The 14,681-nt window shown below is 44.9% G+C and overlaps 1 long non-coding RNA gene across 2 annotated transcripts in view; it reads right to left on the minus strand.

The window, feature by feature from the left end:
• The window catches only part of LOC129392140 (uncharacterized), a 153,189-nt gene that overhangs the window by 76,014 nt on the left and 62,494 nt on the right, over nucleotides 1–14,681 (minus strand). Inside the window, exon 3 of one of the 2 annotated variants that reach the window (XR_008617425.1) lies at nucleotides 7,320–7,449. The exons of the other annotated variant lie outside the window; for it this stretch is intronic. This is a non-coding gene — a long non-coding RNA (uncharacterized lncRNA). The remainder of the gene's footprint in view (nucleotides 1–7,319; nucleotides 7,450–14,681) is intronic. 2 annotated transcript variants of the gene reach the window in all.

Raw genomic sequence — 14,681 nt, forward strand, 5'->3', positions numbered from 1 at the left:
AAAAAAAAAAAAAAAAAAAAAAAAAAAATATATATATATATATATATATGGTTTAAGGAGAAGCATACGGATGCCAACTTGACAAGGGGTGGACTTGTGATGGTTAATTTTATGTGTTAACGTGACTGGATCACAGGATGCCCATATATTTGGCTAAATATTATTGCTGGGTGTGTCTGTGAGGGTGTTTCCAGATGAAATTAGCATTTGAATCAGCAGACTCAGTGAAGCAGTTTGCCCTCCGCAACGTGGCAGGCATCAGCCAGTCCATTAAGGGCCTGAATAGAACCAAAAGGGGCAGGAGGGAAAAATTCGACCCTTTCTGCCTGAGTGCTTGAGCTGGAACGTTGATCTCCTCCTGCCCTCTGCATTCCTGGTTCTCAGACCTTGAAACCTGGACTGGAGTCTACATCAACGGTTCTCCTGTTTCTCAGGTCTTTGGACTCAGACTGAATTATACCACTGGCTTCCTGGGCCTCCAGATTACAGATAACAGTTTATGGGACTTCTCAGCCTCCATAATTGTGGGAGCCAACACCTTATATTAAATCACTTTCTATATGTATATCCTATTGGTCTGTTTCTCTAGAGAACCCTGACTAATACAACCTGTGAGCTGGCTCCCCTCATGTCCCCAAGATGGCTGCCATAGTCCTAAAAGTCAAGTACAGGCAACATCCACAGAAGAGTTCTTTGGGAGAATTTCTTTTTATCAATGAGGAAAATATTACTCAGAAGCCTCCAGCAGACTTCCCCTTATCTTACTGGTCAGGATTTTATCTAGTGCCCATGCTTAAATCAATCGCAGGCAAGAGGAAAAGGACAACCATGACTGGCTTAGGCCAATTACAATTCACTTCCAGGGCTGAGGAGGGATCCTTCTCCTGTGAAGCATCCAACACCCGGATACCCCCAAGTTTGGAGTTCTATTAGCAAGAGTTATGGGTAGGGAACCACTGGTGCCTACCATAGCCCCCACTTCCAGGAAGGCATTTCCAGCACTAAAAAGAAGATGCCTTCCTTATCGAACAAAGATAGAGCAAGGATTAAAGAGCTGCTTTCACTCAGCCAGCTGTCCCGTTCCAGCTATGTGGACAAAACACCTGTGCTGGACTGTGTAAGCACAGACAACTTCAGAATAATTCTGAGCACTCACCATATGCCAGGCCCTATACCACACACTGTAGGGGATGCTGGGCAGGGCCAGGACCGGGTAAGGTGAGACAAGCTAGGCACAGAATTTCAGGAGGCACTCACCCTCAGGGCTGTGCACGTGCAGGTTGGCACTTGAGAGCATGTGCCTCCTTAAATTTTGTGCCTTGGGGACCTCACTTGCCTTACCTAACCTAGTTTCAGCCCTGATGCTGTGTTGTGCCCCCCAGATTCACCACTCTGTTCAGAATTAAGACACCTATTCTCCCAGATGCTGGGACTGTGGGTGGCTGGGAGCTCTCAGATGAATCCTTCTTGGCATTTCCCTCAGCTGAAGAGAGCTGCCTTCCCCAGAGTCTCATCCCTTCCTGGAGGCAGCCCCATCTAATAACTGAAGAGCAGAGATATGAGGGCCCAGCATTCTTGCTTCAGCTTTGGTAAACTCTGCAGGGTCATCCCACATCGAAAGCAGCCCACAGGACTGATTGAGCCCATGGGACTGTAACTACATTGCTGTTCAGCTTCTCTTCCTGTCCCATCTTATTTCCTTCACTCACAAAATTGTCCCCCAGCTACCTTTCAACATACAAATCTCCATCTCAGAGCCTGTTTCTTAGTGAACTTGTCTGGCAACAGTTGTCTGAAAAAGGTGCAGGGGTTGCCCCCCAATAAACAGACATTAAAACAGGCTACAATGAGGTCCTCATCTCCACTGATAAGACGAAGCACTAATAGATCCTCAAATAGGATGTATGAGATGATGTACTAAAACATCTCAAATCCCCAGGTTTCCCTGAATGCTCTGGGTCTGCAGAATTGGCTCACTCCTTCTATCAAAGGCTAGCACTCAACCCTTACCCAAAGATAATGCTGAGGCCTCTTCTTGCAAAACAACACATACTGCCCTGTGCTAGTCAGCTGCAAAGATGGCTCCAATGGCTCCTGCTTCCTGATATTCCCACTCTTCCATAGTCCCCTTTTACCCTGAATGGGGCTGACTTTTGTGACCAAGGATATTGCAGAAATGACCAGGTGTGGCTTCTGACGCTAGGTCATAAAAGACCGTGTGGCTTCCCACTTGTTCTTTTTTGGATCACCCACCTGGGGGGAAGCCAGCTGCTATGTTGTAAGGATACTTAAGCAGCATTATGGAGAGAACCACGTGGCAAGGAACTGAGGCTTCCTGCCAATAGCCGACAAATAACTAAGACTTCCTGCCAACAGTCATGTTAGGAGCCATCTTGGAAGCAGATCCTCCATCTCCAGTCAAGCCTTCAAATGACTATAGCCCCAGCCAACATCTTGACTGCAACCTCATGGGAGACCTTGAGCCAGAAACACAGAGATAGGCCATGCCCAAATTCTTGACCCACAGAAACTGGGAGATAATACATTTTATTGCTCCAAGCTCTTAGATTTGGGAGTAATTTGTCACACAGCAATACATAACTAATATCCTCTCTCAGGCTCTAATCCCCTCTCCGTTCTTGACCATCACATCAATAACTATGGTTAAAGTATGGCATAACCTAACTGAGGCAGTACTGGATCTTCTAATAAAAGAAAGGGTTTATGCCCCTCAAATAAACTGCAGGACCCAGCTAGCACATGGCAGCAGGAACTAGGATACTAGGTTTGTGACAGAGGATTTAACACCCCAGAAGACAATGCTGAGACACATCTAGAGTGCATTTTGGAAGTTTGGAGAAAGCAGTGAAGTAGAAGTGCCAGAACTGCTATGGCAAACGGTGGGAAGGGGGGTCAAAGTGTTCAGAGGAATAAGCATGCTAAAGTAGATACACTCAACCAGACGAGGAAATGCACCAGATGACCTTATTCTGTGGGAAGGCACAGAAGACACTCTGTTTATCAAAGTGATGAGGAATGCCCTGGGTACCCAAGAGGGGCACCAACATCACTGAGAATCAGTCACTGGGCACCCTCTGTAGGGCCAGTCTGATGGTAGGAGATGTTATTGTAGAACTGGCCTCACTGATAGCAATGGGGATGGTAGAATTCTGAAGAGGCCAGCTAGCTGCCCTTAACCACCAGAAGCAAGTAGGTCACAATTACCGTAATCCATAGAGATGGTACTAGAACACAGGACTTTTAGGGTAATATTCAGTATACAAAGGAAATCAAGGAGAGATGATCAAGAGACTAGGGGCAACCCAACGAAAAGTCATGATCCCTAGTTCAATTTCTGGATCTGAGTCTGTGTTTTGATCTGGAAAATTGACTGAAAGAGAGACAAGGTCCCTAGGAGGGAGGACCTTTAACACTATGGTATGTATGTGCAGCAATGATGACCTCAATTCGTCTCTAAAGGGATCTGTGGTCATCTACCCAGGTAGTTGTATACTTGGAGAAGGAGAAATCCCAAACATTTTGAGGACTGTTAGACGTAGGACATAGGTTGACAGCGAAACCCAGAGATGCAAAGCAACAGTATGCCCAACCCCCATTAGGGTGGGGCTTATGGGGACCAATTAGTAAATGGGATCCTGTCTCAGGTTCAGCTCACAGTGGGTATGCTGGTTCCTCTGACCCACCCAAGTCATCCTATTCCCTGTACCTGAATATATAACTAGAAGGGACACACTAGGTTGTTGGCAGAGCCTCCACACATTACAGTGGGAAAGCCAAGTGGAAGTCTCTGAAACTGCCCTTCCCCACTCCAGCCCAGATAGTAAACTGAAAACAGTATCCGATCCCTAGGGGAATGGCAAATCTCAAAGATGCAGGGGGAGGGGTGATCCCTACCACATTGCCATTTAATTCACCAGTCTGGCCTCTACAAAAGTCAGGTGGGTCATGCAGAATGACTGTGGACCAGTGCAAAATGAATTAAGCACTAGCTTCAACTGCAGCCGCTAGGCCAGATGTGATATCTTCGCTAGAGCAGATTAACATTGCCTCTGGTTCATAGTCTGCAGTCATGGATCGGAAAAATGCATTCTTTTCGATCTCTATCAGAAAGGAAGATCAGAAACCGTTCTCCTTCACTTGGGACAGACAACAGTACACATTGACAGCCTTGCTCAAGGGTGTGTTAACTCCCCCAGCCTCTGCCAAAATATAGTCCAAAGAAGCCTGGCCCCCTGGACATCCTGCAGAACATCATATTGGTCCACTCTACTAGTGACAATGTGCTACTTGGACCTGAGGGGCAAGAAGTGGCAAGCATGTTGGAGGTCTTAGTAATACACGTGCCCTTCAGATGGAAGGAGAAAAATGCTACAAAGATTCAGTGGCTCCCAGCATTGTTGGTAACACAGTAAGTTTCTCATTAAAGGATAAGGTGTGGCTGCCACCCAGTTATGTCATGTTTCTCATACCAAGACAACAGCAGACAGGGGAAAGAGTCACCGTTCTGGCATGAATAATTGACCCTGAGAATCAGGAAGTGATAGGGCTGCTTTTACAACTGGGGAAAAAGGAAGACTGCGTTTGGCACCCAGGTAAGCCTCCTGGTGTCTCTTAACGGGAAAGGGATAAGTACAGCAGCCGCAGCTCACTTTGCACCCACCAAGCAAGCCCTTGGTCCAGATAAGGGGAAGGAGAAGCTAGAATGGGTTGTAGAGAAGGAAGACAATGAGTTCCGTTGCAGCCTCCAGAGCAGCTGCTGCGGTGAAGGCTCTAGTTCACTCCTCTTACAAATTACCCCAGGAAAAGAAGCCCCGCAGCCCCAGAGGAGCAATTTGCAGAAGTTATTTATGAAACAAGGGAAGCAGAGGCACAAAGAGTGGGCTGCAGTGGATCTGTGGTGCGTTACCCAGATTTACCACCGCCTTTAGGGCTCAAGCACTCATTCCCCTCACCTGCTAAGAGTGATGGCAGCTGCCAGCTAGCCACTGAATGCCTCCAGGCCTGACCCTCTGCTGAAGAGTTCCTTTGCGGAAGATCACACCCTCTTCCCGGGGACGGCACATCCAATGACTGGTCAATGTGGAGATATAAGACCCACACCTTTGTCTCAATTCAGGGTAACTCTGAAGGGCTATTGCAGCTGCACAGCCACCCGTAGGATTAGTGACGCCTTCCTTAAACTGCATCCCAGTTCACCTTCTCCCTCACTCAATAATGTTATCTTCACTTTCCCAAAGGTATGGATCCCAAGAGGACCCCCCAATAAGCTTCCTGCACGCAAACCTCCATCTCATAATCTATGTCCCAAGGAACCCGGGCTGCAACACATGCATTGTCTCATTTGCTGCTCACCACGACTGAGACTGTATTTGTTTTACTATCATCTTTACTATTATCCCTATTTTACAGAGGAAACTCAAGCTCTAAGAATTTTAATAAACTTGCAACCTCCCTGGTTCTAGAGCCTACATGCTTTAAAAAAATGGATAAGCAAACACTAATCCTTGTCCTAGAATCAGGCAAATACCGCCCCAAGTGAGACTCTGGGTGCAGCCAGTCAAGCCCTAACTCTTAGAATGTGTCTTTTCATTGTGTGTTCCTGGGACCTCGGGAAGTTGCAGAGCAAGGAGGGAGGGCACTTCTGTAACCCAACTCCCCTCTCCAGGCTCCATAGGCCTCCCCACTCTATTATTGTGGGTTTCCAGGGTCGTCTTTCACGAGTTTGAAGCTCTCTCTTGTGCTTGTGACTCTGTGCAGAGGAGTCTTCTCGACATGACCAGCTGCCACTCCCAGCCCTGTGGGTTCCAGATTTCAAGGTAGCTGGAGTGACCCCCATGCATGGTGATATTGGGCCTATGAATTCAGTGGTTTACGAAGTGATATATGGCTAGAAATTTACATAACTGCAGAGATCATCCAGGTCGGCTTCAATCTCTTCTCTTCCCACCCCCAAGCCCTCAGTCCCTCCCTTGAATAAGGCTCTGTCACCCAGTCTCCCCAACGTTCCCAGGTGACAGTGCTAGATAGAGGAAATGCTTAATGGGAACATGGCTAAAGCTATCTCCACTAGGACAGAGGGACAGATTGTCATCAGCTTCTGTGAGTTTAGTCTCATTTTATTCTCTGAGCAGTCTCTTAGACGACATCTGGACTCCCATCAACTTCCCGTCAACGTTGCACGTATGCAACATTTATAAGTAACCAGGCAGGGCAATGGAGCGTGTTTAGTCATTTTGCATAAGAACTTCCCTAGCACAAAATCTATATACAACTCATTTGGCAACCCCCTTTTTTACCCATTAAAGCACCAGTGCCGAATATGTTCTTAGGAGAGCCCACAGTCCTTCTGCCATGGGCTCCCTGAGGCCAGGGAAAGAAAATTCCAGGTATTGATTTTCCCCTACCCCTTATATCCACATCCCCAATGTCCCTTAGATTTGTCTCTCATTTTTCCCAGCCAAGCTTCTTCTGCCTAGGAAGGTCGGTCTCCTTCCCCCAACCCACTTGTGCAGCTCATTCCTGCCCTTGTTCTCCTCTCATGCCGTTCTCCACCTTCCTCCCCTCGGGAGGATCTCCTTGGCTTCTTCAGTAATCCACAGGCACTGCATCCTCCCCCAAGATACCATCCCTGAGGAGCCTCATTCCACTCCGAGCATTCGAGATGCCTTATCTGCATGTGCTTGTACAGATACTGGACTATAATTGCCAATTTTCAATGGATTCTGACACAATTTTAGAGCCAGAGTACTGTTTCTAAGTTCAGATTCTGTCATTTATGGGAATGTGATCCTAGGGAAGTCTTCTCCAAGCTTCACTCCCCTCATTTGTAAAATGGAGACAGTAAAGCTATGCAGCATGTTTGTGGAGAGAACTAATGGGGTAAAGTAATGAGATGTGACCTTTAAATTTTCAAGTGTTATACAAATGTTACTTTATCATTACTGTGTTGTTTTCCTCCAATGCCCTCTGAGGTCTCATCTTTTACTTCCTTCCTAACCCTCCCCTGGCTCATATATAGTGCCAGGAACACCAAAGGCTAATATGAGATGTAGAGGAAAGAATGAATAAAAGAAAACCACTTGTCCAACAGAGTGAATCTAGAACTTTCTCTACAGGGAAACACCCTGAAAGGGGTTGAAAACTTATTTGCAGCCCACCTCGCAAATCCATGCTGAGAGAAGGAGGAAGAGCATCAAAACACTTCCATTCCTCATTCTAAAACGGGGCCAACATTGCTAACAAGGGACTAATTGGCCTCTGGAACCCTTGTTAGCTTCCCCACCCCCAGAGACTGTTACCTTTAAATGACCAGCTTTTCTAATCCCCTTTAAAGAGATCATTTTTATCTCCATGATATGATTAGTTCCTCTTCAACAACTGATGCAACCCTTAGCGTTTTCCATTGCTTTCTAGCTGTGTCAGATTTCCCTAGAAGACAGAAATGAAAGTGATGACTAAGAAGATTGAACTTAAAATTCTAATTTTTGACCTACACATTGATTCCCCCACCCACCCCTCCCATTCCTGTCTCCTTGCCTTCTGAAGGGGGAAATTACCATTTTTACAGAGTGTAAAACCTTCAGCTTGCACCATTATATGTGGACTTGCAATCTTTAAGTGCAGATTTAGTTCATTTACTTGAGACGATACAAAGCAGAACCTACTCACAGAATTCAGACTTATTTTTTCCTATGCCCCTGACAATCTTCCAAAGAGACAGAAAGGGCTACATGCCAGCAGTGTACTAGTTACGGTCTATTTCCCCTCTGTCACTTAGAAACAATTAGGCATTTACTTATCAGCCTCTGCATTGGCCGTATTCTATATCCCAACCTTGCCTTCAAGTCAAATTATTTAAAGCACCACATTTGGAATACAGAAAACATTGGAAAAAAGAAAAACAAACAAATAAACAAACAATGAGGTGGGGAACAAATAATAATATGGAGTCTTTCTTCAGACTATCTGAATAGACACTCATAGAACATTTCCCTCACAGAAACAGGATGAGATTTCTCAATTGCGTTTGTTTGTTTGTTTGTTTTTTCAGTGACCCAAACTTGAGTAATACAGTCAGTTCTTTGATGACTAGCTAAGATAATTAAATGGTTATGGTGACGTGTGAATGTGGCCCATTTTCCAGTGTGTTCTGTTTCAAATATGCTCATTCTTTTTTTTTTTTTTTTTTTTTTTTTGCGGTTCGCCACTCCGCGGCATGTGGGATCCTCCCGGACTGGGGCAGGAACCCGTGTCCCCTGCATCGGCAGGCGGACTCTCAACCACTGCGCCACCAGGGAAGCCCATATATGCTCATTCGTAAATCAAAATCGCCTACAGATTAGCAAACATCTTAGCCCCATTCTCAACCTAAAGGCAAGTTCTCTTGCCTGCCAAGCTAGCAAAAAGTAGATCATTAGCTTGCCCAAACTATCTTTGAGGGAACTTTTGGAAGGATGAATGGTACCCCTGGTATAGTTCAGAGCATCCTGCAAGAACTCTACACTTCCTCAATATATTTATTGAAATCCAGGCACCGGAACTACAAAACTAATCCAAACCATCCCTAAACAGAAGAAGTTCATGGTCTCAGACTGACTCATTAGCAGATCATCTTAATACAAGTCAGGTAATGACAGATATACAGGCGCTGGGGTGGGGTAGGTAGAAGTTGCCTGACCACATCTTAAAGGATAAGCAGGAACTAGACAGGAAAAGATAAGAAAAAGGGCCAATTCGGGCAAGGAGAATAACAAAGAATCAGGAGAATCAGCAAACATTTTTATCCCATGTGTGTTTATTATATGCAGCTACCATTTTGTGGAGTTGAGCCTGCCCTTTCGTTCCTCTCTTGTTCTGGAGCCCCCAGGAGAGGCTGACCTGTAAAGCCTACCTCTAACACCCACTGTGCATCCTCGAGGCCCTACTGCCTCAGTGACCCTCCATCACCACTCCCAGGAAACTCAGAGGTGCCAACACTCTCCAGAGATCTGCGCTGAGCTGAGGAAGTAAGGCGCTCCTCCTTCTTGAGGCTTGCTGTGACGGATGGGTCCCCATGCAGCACTTAGTGTCTTCCACAGCCCTTGCAGCCTCAGTCCAATGGGTTCCCTCCAACCCTAAGGACTCAGAAATGACTCCATCAAGGGATCTGCCTTGGGAGCCGAGGAACTCACCACGGCTTCCTCAGAATCCCCCTCTCGCCCCACTAAGCCTAAGAGCTTCGAGGTGGGACCAGGCTCCTTCTCCCTGTAGGCCCTCATCTTTCCCAGGTAGTTCCTCACCTTCCCCGCCCTCTAGCTTCTGGCCGGCTGCCCTGCCAGTGTGCCAGACGGCCCAGAGACACCTCAGTCCCGACTGAGGACATGGCTGAGGCCGCAGCTGCGGCCCCTGCTACATCATTTCTCTCTACTTTAATCACAGATGAGAAAGCAAGTCTCCAAACATCATTTTCAACACCAGAAACTGTTAACAGCAGATGCCTCTGGAGCAGGGAACAGAGCAGATGGGGTACAGGATGGAAGGAGACTGACTTTTTTATACCCTCCTTAGTAGTTGTGAGTGTTGTGCTGTGCTGATAGTTTGCCTATTCAAGGAGTGTAATTTTCTAGAAAATTACTTTAGAAAGAAAAGTAATTTTTTTGAAACCCAGAGTTTTCAGAGTATTTTCTAGAAAGCAATACTGAGGCCTTTCCTTTGTACTCAAATGGCTTAATAATCTTATAGGTAAAAAGTCAGTAGGTTAAAAAGAAAACAATGTTGATCAAGAAGACAAATATCAGACACTAAACCCACTGTGAGACCTTAATGAAGTTTCTTTACCTCTCTGTGTCACGGTTACCACATTTGTAAATTTGGGATCATTATAGTACCTGTCTCACAGACTTATTGTGAGATGAAATGAACAAACGTATCGATACACGAAGTATTTGGTGTCTACCAGCTAGTAAATACCAAATCATCGATTGCTAGCAATCATTACCCTAAGTTGCTGCTTGCCTCTGTCACTTCTGCTATGGAGTGTGGTAAGAAGAAAAATAGGTAAACATGTCTCTGAGAAGAACGGCACATAGATTACTTAAAATGACATCTGAGTGCTTTCAAAACCCCCATCACACTTTACCATGTGCCTCCAGCCTGTTGGAGAAACACTTCCTCTGGTGTGAGCCGCCGGTGGTATGCAACATAGGACCTGAGTCAGGGACTGGGTTCAAGCCATTGTTCCTCCACTAACCTGCCGTGTGCCTCTTGGGCAAACGGCAAGGTCTCCAGTCTTAGTTTCTTCACAGGAGTGTCACGGGACCAGGTAATCTAGTGTACGTGTAAGGGCTTTGTAGCCACAAAAACCCTGCAAATGAGGTGCAGTTATTTAGAAAATACACAAGTGATGGCCTATCAAGTAGAACAGCTGAGTTAAATAGAACATATGTCCAGGAACTGGAACCACCCAGAAGTTTCTACACTGCCACGAGAGAAGTTTACTTTCTGGTAAAACTCTGCAGTGGTTAAATCAACTGCTGAAGAAATAACCCCTTCCCAGAATACTCTCCTGGTAGGTTACTAATACCCCCTTGGTCACCACCCTCCCAGGGTAGAAGAGCCCTGAGACTCTGAGATGTTCCCTTTCTCTTCCAGATGTTTCCTCTGGGTCCACACTCTGAGTCCTTTCACTTCTCTGGAAAGAACATGTTCTCTTCAAATCCAAGGCACCAAAACATGCTGCAGGTGCCTATAGTTCAATCCACAATGACTTTTTTAATCAGTTCAAAGGAATCTCAGAGAACGATGTTCACCAGTTCAAAATAAGTCAGTTAATCTCTCCAGACCACAGCTTCCTTACCAGGAAAATGATACTTCAAATTCTAAGAGTCACATGAGCTTGGCACAAGTGTTTCTTCTCTGGCACTGTTTCTTCTCTCTGTGTCCATTCTGGTTAATTCCATAAACTTCTACCCCTAGACCCAGGCGGAAACCCACCTCACTCTCAGCTCCCTCTGGTTTTGAAAAGGTGGGTCCTGACTTGTTTGAATTCTCAGGTATGAAAGTTGGCTCTCCTGCCTGGCTCACCTGGCCGGAGTTCTCACACAGCTGTTGTTTAGTAAATTCTTGCTTAGCGAAGAGACAAAGGAAAGAATGCTTGGATGAAGGATTAGCTTGTTCATTCACTCAACAAATATTTACTGACTGTCTGTTATATACCACAGAGAGCAGTTCAGTAAGAACCTGACCCACCATCTGTTAGGTGGAGTTGTAGATAAGGGGGCTCTGGAGGCATCCCCGAGGAAGTGAAGTTTGGCTGAGATTTGAAGGAAGAGTAGGAGGTTACTCTACTAGGAGCATTCATGAGACCGAAGGCCCTGCAGTGGGAAAGAAGGAAGATGAGGGGATGAATGAATGAATGAATGAATGAGTGAATGAATGAACTAACAAACCAATGAATGGGTAGCCAGGCCTTACCCTTGGTAACTGGTACCTCTCACTGGGTTCCTTTTTCAATTAGCACATCCCTGTTGCCAGGCATGTGTGGTTACATTTTATCAGTCTACAGAGCAGGTGTGAGTCCTGGACACCTACCAATGTGGTTAGAAAAGAATTTTGCAGTATTTAGATAAACATTTCCTCGGTTTCTACTGTGTGGGAAAGCAGTCATTATCCAAATGGAGAGCTGAGAAATTTCAGACTTTTACTACTTCAGAGGATTTACTCCTTTCAACTCTTCACTAATTCACCAGTTTTCCCCGATTTATAGTTTCCATTTCAGCCCTTTCCATTATCAGCATAGTTGAAACACCTCCCCACACTGGCTATAGCAATTTAGATATTTTCATTTTGCAATAAGATCCGGTAAATCTAGTATAGAATTTAACCATGTTTTTCCTTCGCAAGGTGAAAATCCTCAAGGGAGATAAGTTTACTAAGCAAACAGAAGAAAAACTTTTGTCATTCCTGAGAAGGGGGAGGGAGGGGGGGGGAAAAAACCCCTGTAAATGTCACTAGTGACTAACCCCATCTATTTTTGGCAGGCCCTGGGGGGGTGTTAGGGCTTTCCAAGTGGTACAGTGAACAGTGACATTCCTATGAAAAAGGAATGTGCTGCCTCGGCTCCCTGGAGCACTCACCTGCAGCAGCTGGAACTAAAAGTCTTAAAGGTGAGTGGGAATCCGGGGCTCAAGTGCGGTTTCCAACTGCACCCCGACCTGCCCTCGGGTACCACAGGTCACGTGCATTTTTAAAGCCCACAAATCAAGCATGTCCCTCATCTGACAGCTTTCCCCAGGCCACTGTGGACCTGTGATGATGCCTTTTTAGCACTTGCTTCTCCTGCTGTGTCTATTACTGTCGACTCCATTTTATACCTGACTTAGGACAGATGCCCAGATCTGTTCCCATGAACTCGAGAGTTCTGCCCTGAACTCTGTCAAATCCACAGGAGCCCTAAGAAAGATGTCACTGTCAAAAGTTCAGAAAGTGTTTCTGTTGTTAAAAATGACGTATTATGCTGGTATACGCTGGTATACTGGGCAGCAAAGGAAATATGTCCTTGCCAGGGTTTTTAGGTTCCACCCTATTTGTAAGGACTTCCTATATTTACCACTTTGTTTTTTCCCAAATGAGGTCGAAGACATTCGATTAAAAATAAATTTTTGCAGTGGTGGTTCATTATAAGTCTCTCTACTTTTGTGTATGCTTGAAATTTGCGATGATAAATGGTTACAAAAAGAAAAATAAATAAGCACAGCATTTCCATAGCACAGTATGCTATAGGATCCTTGTTGCTTTACTTTCTCCTCCCCAGTGCCACCAAAGATATCCACAACTAGGGAAGCTCCAAAAGCTGAACTTCAAGCTGTGTGGGTCAGCCCTGAATCCCATTTTGCTCAGTTGCTTAGAAGTGGAGCTCAATTTTTTTGTATCTTACATTCCACCAATACTTCCATAAAGAAACTCTGTCTCACTGTGATTAACATTAAAGATTCACTTCTTCTGAGAAGGAAATTACATATTAACAGGCATTCTGATGTTATTCTTACCTTTTACTTAAAAGGTAAATGTTTTAAGGACATTAATCATTGTTATACTATTATTGGGAGTAAATTTTATTCCTATGTCTAGAAAACATATTAGCAAATGATGATGTCACAGTAGTTAAATTTTGCAATACAACACTACCTTAAGGCTAAAGCACAACACAGATAAGTAAAACACTGAAAATGAATTCTATAAATGTCATTGACACAAGTTAAAAAAAAAATCCATTGAACATTTACAAAGTTAATAATAATGCCTAGCATGCTTGCATATAATCATGCGGGTGAAAATATGCTGGCTTCTTAGGAACTGTTATAAAAACTCCACATTCCACCTACACAACTTCTGGGTCACAAGCATTCTACTCCCAGTTGAAAACCAGTCTCTCAGAAGGTGTTTTTAAACACACCCACCGTCATGACAAGCTGGTGTTCCACCTCCTCCTGCCCTGTAGATGGAGACTGGTGGACACACGAAGGAGATGGGGCGGAGAGCTGCGGACGCGGACTCGATGCCCACTGTGACTAGAGCCCTAGTCCCGCCCCACTCCACAATACCCCAGCTTGGCCCTGACGTCAAACCTGGGCTCTGAATGATAACAGGAAACAAATTCCTCATGGTCCATTAAAGCGTCCACGTGTTATTCCAAAGAAAACCTTAGAATCTCCTTGATAATATGGATCATTTTAAACTCACAAGATGATGGCCAGTCTGAATAGTGAAAACCTCCTTTATGCTTTAATGTGATTTATAGGACAATCTTTTTAAAGTAGTTTCATTGCTTTCAAAATTATGGTGTAACTCTAAGGTAGGCTAACAAAGAACTGTTTTATGGGTATCTCTTGCTTGGTGCATGCAAGATTTTTTAAAAAAGGAAAAGCTGCACCACCCAAGCTTTCTTAAGAAACCCTGCTCCAAGACGAGGGAGCAACTGGCAATCTGCAGGAGCAACTGCAGAGTGAAGCATAAGACAAGGGCCTCAACACAGCTTCCCAGAGCTGTACTGACCATGCCGGGAGCCCCATGCGAAAGATGAGCGTGTGCTGTGTGAGTTCAACATACACGTCAGTTTGGGTCCCACCACATCCATGTGCCTACATGCACATGTAGCATGCATGTTGTTCCTCATAGCAGTCTCCTTTCTCTTGCCCACAGCTATCCTGCAGAAGGTCGTATATTGACCCATATTCCAGAATCCTGAGGGAGCCTAGCCCAACACACAAGTACTCTCACACTTACAGTAAATGATTCTTATAGAATCAAAATCCCAATATGTCCTTTCAGATTAAACAAGATTCAAGGGAGTAGGGTTCCATGCAAACAATTACGTAAACAAGTTCAGGGAGAAGACATGACTTAGCCAGAGCAAGTGAGAATAAATATAAAGGTGGAATTTCTAGTTCCAGTTAGAGAATTAAATATTTGTGTTTACATATGGTCACCTTATCTTTGATAAAGGAGGGAAGGATATACAGTGGAGAAAAGACAGCCTCTTCAATAAGTGGTGCTGGGAAAACTGGACAGCTACATGTAAAAGTATGAAATTAGAACACTCCCTAACACCACACACAAGAATAAACTCAAAATGGGTTAAAGACCTAAATGTAAGGCCAGACACTATCAAACTCTTAAAGGAA

Source organism: Physeter macrocephalus, chromosome 5 (assembly GCF_002837175.3).
Source record: "Physeter macrocephalus isolate SW-GA chromosome 5, ASM283717v5, whole genome shotgun sequence".
Lineage (NCBI taxonomy): Eukaryota > Metazoa > Chordata > Mammalia > Artiodactyla > Physeteridae > Physeter > Physeter macrocephalus.